General features: G+C 39.9%; 1 non-coding gene across 1 annotated transcript; it reads right to left on the bottom strand.

Moving 5' to 3' along the window:
* Positions 1–738: 738 nt before the first annotated feature.
* On the bottom strand, positions 739–845 carry LOC141637111 (small nucleolar RNA R71). The gene has a single exon (XR_012541673.1). It is a non-coding gene; the product is annotated as a small nucleolar RNA R71 (small nucleolar RNA).
* Between the last annotated feature and the right edge of the window lie 5,974 nt (positions 846–6,819).

The following is a 6,819-nucleotide window of genomic DNA, read 5'->3' as shown; positions in this document are numbered from 1 at the left end:
CTAATACAAGTTTTATTTCCTTAATCTCTCTTTTGTTCATCCTTTATTTTGGGTAATTGAAGATTATTTGGGTTATTATTGGGAGATTGACAACCTCTCAATCAAGCATTCAAGTACTTCTTTTATCTTTGCTTTATTATTGGAATCATTAGTAGGTATAATTCTCTTAATCCCTTTTTAATTATTGTTAATTACTTTTATTTATTCATCATGTTTCATATTGTTGGTATGATTGACAACCTTGCTAGCATGATCAACATGATAATGAGTGAGTAGTCTCTTAGCTAGGGTTAAATGGGTGATTAGGGGAAACCAACATGGGGAATGATTCATGCTTAAATTAATATGCTTTCATGTTTTATTTGCTTGCTTGTTTTGATCTCAACTCTTGCACATGTTATGTTTGATGAAATGCTAAGCCTATGAATCCTTGCATTTACCACCATCACCTATCTTTTCAAGTCCGCCTTCATCCAATTAGTTGAGAGGAGCCAATTTGGGGGGATGCCTAGTGAAGACCCTCATTCTCATATGGAAACCTTTTTCGACTATTATGATGCAATCTCTCAAACGGGCGTGACTCAAGACCAAATTAGATGGATCTTATTTCCTTTTTCTTTAATCGGCACCGCGAAGCAATGGTTGAAGGGCCTTGATAAGGCCACCCTCGGAATAGATTCTTGGAAGAAGTTGGCTCTAGCTTTCTACAAAAAATTCTACCCACCGGAAAAGACTAACATGCTAAGAGCTCAAATTACGGGTTTTAAGCAAAGGGATGAAGAGTCTTTGTATGAAGCTTGGGAGCGGTTCAAGGGAATTTGTCGCTCATGTCCTCACCATGGACTTAGCGAATGGTTTTTGGTACAACAATTTTGGAATGGTTTATATGAAGATTCTAGGAACATTCTCAATATGGGATCAAATAGAATGTCCACCGAAGTTGATGACAATCAAACATGGAACAAGATTGAGGAAATGGCGGTCCATAACTCACAATATAGTAGACCTCGCAAGGCTACTAGAGGAGGAAAGCATGAAGTGGACTCTGTTACTCAATTGGGTGCTCAACTTAGTGCTCACATTGACAAAATCAACTTGAAGTTTGAACAAGCTATGGCTAGACTTGAGGAAAACTCAAAATCATCAAAGCATCATGTTAATGCCATGACGGCATCCTCATCAATCCCAAGTGGGATATGTGAGAATTGTGGAAATTTGGGACATGACTAAGGTGAATGTAGGGGAACAAATGAACAAGTGAATGCTTTCCAAGCATACAAGAGTGGTACCCCTTATTCCAATTTTTACAATGAAAACACCAAATTCCATCCAAATCTCTCATACAAAAGCCAAAATGTTCAAAACCCTCAAACAACATACACTCCACCACCCATGAGAAACCAAAATCAAAGACCCTTTTACAATCAAAACCAAGGTTACCAAAATCAAAATCCATACAATCACCAAAATGACCAAGGTTTTGATGTCCAAAAAGCGGTCCTCCAAATGCAAAAGAATCAACAAGAATTTTTCACTCAAATGCAAAAAGATAGCCAAGCAAAGGAAACCACCATCAACAACATCCTAGCTCACACCAAGATGTTGGAAACACAATTGACTCAACTAGCATCTTCAAGCTCACAAAGACAAAAGGGGCAATTACCACCTCAAAGTAATCCCCCTAGACATGAAACGGTTAGTGCCATTCACTTGAGAAGTGGTACAAGGTATGAAGTACCGAAGAAGCAAGTTGAGGATGAAGTTGTGGAAGCTAGTGAAAAGGAAGAAATTGTGCAAAGCTCCAAAGGTGGAGAATCATCAAAAGAAGAAAGTTCAAAGAAAAATGAAGACAGGGTCAAGGAGAAGGAGCCCATTGTGATTAGACTCCCTTTTCCAAGTCGTCAAGCCAAGCCCAAATTTGATGATCAACTTGGAAAGTTCATGGAAATTGTGAAGAATTTGGAAGTCTCAATTCCTTTCACGGAATTAATCAATCACGTGCCGGCCTATGCGAAATACATGAAAGATATCCTCACAAAGAAGAAGTCGATCCGGAAGCTTGAGACTATCGCCTTCACTAAGGTGAGTAGTGCAATACTTCAAGGGAGTTCACCTCCAAAGTTAAAGGATCCGGGAAGCTTCTCAATACCGTGTACCATTGGCGACACGACGATCAACAAAGCCTTATGTGATCTAGGGGATAATGTGAGTGTCATGCCGTACTCGGTGAGTAAAAGGTTGGGGATGGGAGAGCTTAAATGCACCAACATCACACTCCAAATGGCCGATAGATCGACGAAGACACCGTTAGGGATATGGGAAGATGTCCCCGTGCGAATTGGGAAGTTTTTCATCCCGGTGGACTTTGTCATTGTTGATATGGAGGAAGATTCCAACATTCCAATCATTCTAGGAAGACCTTTCCTACACACCGCGGGTGCGGTGATTGATGTGAAACATGGTGAGCTCACTCTAGAAGTGGGAGATGAAAGCATAACTTTTAATCTTGACAAGACTATGAGAGCTCCTCGTTTGCATGAACCATGTTTCATGATTGATCATTATAGCCGAAAGGATGAAAGGAAGAAATCGGAACTCCAATGGAAGAAGAAAATTGAAGATGCTCCACTCAAAGAGCAAGTGAATTCTGACAAGGAGAGCTTGCAAAGCTCATCAAAATCAATCAAGGAAGAAGAGGATGGCCTCATTGGCCAAGAGAAGAAATTGGGAGAGTTGTCTCCATCTAAGCAAGAGATTTTCAATGATCAACTTAATGAAGTTTGTGGTCTTTGGGACAACGAATTTGAAGGGATTTTTAATCCCTACATTGGTAATGCCATCGATCAAGACCGACAACAAGGGCCAAGGTCTATTGAAGACCTCTACCATGATAATGAACAAGCTTTTGATTACTTCTTCAAGGTGTTGAGCAACATCAACAACACCTTGAACATGCCCCCTTGACATCTCATCATGAATGAGAGTTTGGTGGAGTCCTCCCTAAACCACCACTTGTAAATATTTCTAACTCCCTAAGTTACATTTCAAATTCTTGCATTGCATTTTTTATCATCTTTGGATTTTTATTTACTTTGATCAAGATAATTGTCATGTTTGAGAGAAGTGAGGGAGGGACTAACAAATTCAATTGATGTGTAGTGTTTTTAGCTTAGTGTGGGGATGACAATTGCCTAGGCTATCCATGCCTAGTAGTGCCCCCACAATGACGAACACAAGACTTGAAGAAAGAATAGAAGAATGGTAAGGGAAATGCATTGTGCACGGATGGAACTGAATCCGAGTACACAGGGGAAGAATCCGAGCGGATTCCACAGAATCCGCCCATCTTCGCAATCCGAGCGCATCGAGTAAAAGACGCCCGTCCCGAATCGAGCTGAATTTTGAAAATTTCTTGATCGTGATCAATCCGGGCCCGAGCGAGTAAATCCGCCCGTCTTGAAGAATCCGCCGTCTTGAAAGAAAGACGTCCGTCTTTGCATTTCAAGAAAACAAGCAAAATTTCTGGATGAAATCCGTCCGTCTTCGCCAAATCCGCCCGTCCGTGTCAAGCAAATCCGAGCGTCTTCCACCGAATCCGCCCGTCTTTAGGCGAGTTTTGTAAAACCGAAAAGAGCGAGAATCCGCACGGATTGGGCGAGAATCCGCACGGATTGCCCCCCGATTCGAAAATTTCGGTCTTTATAAAATCCCCCCACCTTCCTTCATTCATTCATTCATTCATAAACACTACCCACAACATCAAAACCCTCATTCTCTCCATCACAAAAACAAAATCCCTCAACAACATTCACCAAAAACAAATCAAATCATCCTTCCAACAACAAATCAATCACTCCTTCTTCAATAAAAATCAAAACCAAACGCAAAATCTTCAACCTTTGAGTCGATTTTTGATTTCATAAAGGCAAAGCCTTTCACCTTTAAATCGATTTGGGTACACTAAAAATTGAAGATTTTTCATTCTTTTCGTGGTTAGTTCATCAATGGCAAGGACTAAGGGAGCAACAAAGGCACCAAAGGCTAAGGCACTCTCACAAAGGCAAAAGGCTCTTCAAACAAAGAAAGCATTGGCTATGGTGGTAGCAACACCAAACTTGGAAGTGCAACAACAACAACAATCTTCTATGGGAGCAACAACACCTTCTACTCCGGAAATCGATTAACTTTTGCATTATCCGGAGGTAACTTTTATTTCCGAAACCCATAGTAATACCTTTGCCAAGTTTGCTATGAAGTCATTACAATCCACCAAATTTATATGTGAAGATACCTTAGAAAAATTGGGTGTTCTTGAGGAAACTAGAGCCTTTTTCAAAGCCATGGGGTTGAAGAAATTGTTTGAAACAAAGGAATTGACATACCCCTCCCTTACCTTGGAATTTTTGAGTTCTTTGAAAGTCACCAATGTTGAGAATAGGGAGAATCTCGAGTTTCGTCTAGCTAATGTTAGTAGACGCATTACCTTTAGGGAATTGAGTGAAATTTTGGGTCTTAGTGATGAACCGCGTTATTTCAAGAATTATGGAAAGTATGACCCCGAACCTCTTTGGGAGGCAATTTCCGGGAGGAAATTTGAGGACTTTCATGCGAGTCGTGCTCTTTTGGTCCACCATCCAGGCATAAGAGTATGGCACAAGGTCGTGGGAAACACCATAATTGCAAGGAAAGATACCAACCATTTCACCAAACTTGATTTTATTCTCCTTTAATCGGCTTTGAACATTGGAAGAGTACACACCAAGCCTTAAAATTCTTTGAGGCTCTTGGTAGATAGATGGCTCAACATTGATTGTGGGAAGAAGGGCACTACCGTTATTGTCAATGGCGGCCTAGTCACTATCCTAGCTAAGCACTTTGATCCTAACTTCAATAAGGATAACAAGTACAAAGCAAAGGAAGGTGGTCATCTTGTTGATTTGCATACTATGATACACAAGTACAAGTGGGTTGCCCATAACCCCCTTGACACTAAGTATGGATGGCTCACTAGTGAAGCTAGATCGTTCACCTTGCCTTCAAAGATTTGTCGTATAAGCGTCCACCGGACCAATTATCTACTTCCCCTTTCTAAAGAGGCCGAGTATATTATTCAACAACAAAAGGGTGATCTTGAAACTCCCTCTTCTTCCATTGTCATACCACCTTACCCCTTTTAGTATGAAGAGTTCAAGCCGGAAGGAGTTGAAGCTAGAAAAGATTATGTGACTCTTCTCATGCAAGCAATGCACAAGCAAGCCTTCGAAGATCGGAAAAATGCTTACTTGGCTCAATATCCACCCCTCCTACACTTAGCTAGGCAAGGACTACTTGATCCATCTTGTCCTTTGCCTAGTTGGACGGATAGAGAAGTCCTATTTCCGGGTGCATCTAGGGTCGTTTTGGGTGACAATGAGGTTGGTGGTAATGATGAAGAAGCAAGTAAATAAGAAGAAAAGGATGGTGAAGATGATGATGAGCAAGATGAGGAAGAAAGTGAAGAAGCAAATGACAAGGGAAGTGGCAATGTGGCCACTTCTAATGAGGAAAGTGATGGTGATAGCATGATGGAAGATTAGCAAGCCTTGGAGACTCCTACCCTCTCATGGTTTGTCTATTTCTCTCTTTTTTTTAATTATAATTTTGATCATTGTTGGAGTAGTCCTAGCACCATAGAGGACTCACACCTCGGTACCATTGAGGTATTCTCATTTTATTGTTCCCATTTTCAAAATCCAAAATGACAAATTAGTTTCATACATTGCATAGTGTGTGCATGAACTACACCCATCCTTGGACATTAGCAATAGTGTCTCACTCGGTTTTGGGAAGTTAATGCATACACAACGGGAGGTAATCTAAATTATCCTCTCCGTCATAACAAAAACCATGCATCATGTAGTGTAGCTTAGTGTAGATTGCATTTAGTGTAGAAATCATGCATCATCTTTGCATAATTTCCATCATTTTGTCCATTGAGGACAATGCCCATATTAGTGTGGGGATGGGAATTCTAACATTTAACTCTTATTCAAAAATCCAAAAAAATTGAAAAATTTCAAAAATCATAAAAATTTGAAAATTGAAAACCCAAAAACATGTTTATTTCCTTTTGTAGTCTTGTATATATTGTCTTGTATATATTGTGTTTGTTCTATCCTTGTTCACATTGATTGACTACGCCACATCCGAGACATGAGGATATTGAAGACCGCATGGTATGATCTTTCCAATCTCCTTTTTCCTCTTTATGTTAATGACTATGTGGCTTTATTTTGATTGATGCGGTATAACAATGTGAACTTAGGACTTGCATTTAGTTTATATGTCATATTAGTTGATAGAATCACTTGCATTAGGATGTTTATATTAGTTGCATCATTGGCATGTAGTTGCATGTTAGAAATGTTTTGAAAAATGCCTATTTAGGAACTTTAACAAGAGCAACTAAGCCATTACAAATACTTGTTCAACTTAAGACTTTGCCTACTAGAATGGTTGTAAAACACCCTAGATAGTGTCATACTAGTGTCTTTTGACCCATGACCCAAGGCCTAGTCAAGGGTTTGCATGTGAGTCACCTATCCAACCCCGTGATGCGATGTGGACTTGGTTAACTTGTCTAGGTGACCTTGTTTGACCTTGTGGTAAGGCAACCCAAAAATATTTCCTATCAATAAGCTTGAAGTGCTCATTTCAAAGAAGTTTTGTCATGTGGAAGTAATGTAATGCCAAGGAAACCTCAAATGTTATAAATTGTTGAAAGTTGAGAAATTTAAGTTGTTTTGATGGAGGCGTCCTAATCCTCCTATTCTTTAGGAT

The sequence above is a fragment of the Silene latifolia genome, chromosome Y (genome assembly GCF_048544455.1).
Source record: "Silene latifolia isolate original U9 population chromosome Y, ASM4854445v1, whole genome shotgun sequence".
Lineage (NCBI taxonomy): Eukaryota > Viridiplantae > Streptophyta > Magnoliopsida > Caryophyllales > Caryophyllaceae > Silene > Silene latifolia.
The sequence above is the reverse complement of the archived record's forward strand: the minus strand, read 5'-3'. Positions and strand labels throughout refer to the sequence as shown.